The sequence below is a fragment of the Bison bison genome, unplaced genomic scaffold (assembly GCF_000754665.1).
Source record: "Bison bison bison isolate TAMUID 2011002044 unplaced genomic scaffold, Bison_UMD1.0 scf7180017864495, whole genome shotgun sequence".
Taxonomy (NCBI): domain Eukaryota; kingdom Metazoa; phylum Chordata; class Mammalia; order Artiodactyla; family Bovidae; genus Bison; species Bison bison.
The window spans coordinates 12,137,641-12,138,157 of record NW_011495054.1 but is presented as its reverse complement, the minus strand read 5'-3'; positions in this window follow the sequence as shown (position 1 = coordinate 12,138,157).

Sequence of the window (517 nt, the reverse complement as noted above, 5' to 3'; positions counted from 1 at the left end):
GTGGGAGAGGTGGGGAGGGGGAGGCTTCCCCTCCTTGCAGGGTATGGCCACCTCTGGACAGGGCGAGGTCCTTTCCGCTTTTCTCACTGTGACATAAAAGAGCTTGTGTGTCAATTTCCATTTGAACGGGGGGCTGTTCAAACAGGGTGAAATGGCAGACACTGTGGGTGGGCTCTGTGGCCTCACCTGGCACACCCTGCCCCTGCCAGGGGGCCGTGACCTGTCCTCTGGGATCAGACCTGAGAGAGAAAGAGAGAGACGATGTGACCTCGCGCCAGCTGTTGGGAATAAGGGCAGCTGCATCCCCGGACGAACCCAGGAGGATGGCTTGGACAGCACTGAGCTGGGGTCTGGGGCAGAGCGCACGGTTCGCTCTTACCACTCCACTGGTGTCTCAGAGCGGTCCTTGTGATGCTGGGGACCAGCAGCGTTTAGCATACCCCCCCTGGGGCTGAGTTCTCAGGCTGGTGCCTGCCTCCCTGTCTCCAGCTGCCCGGGCCCTTCCCACAGTACCCCC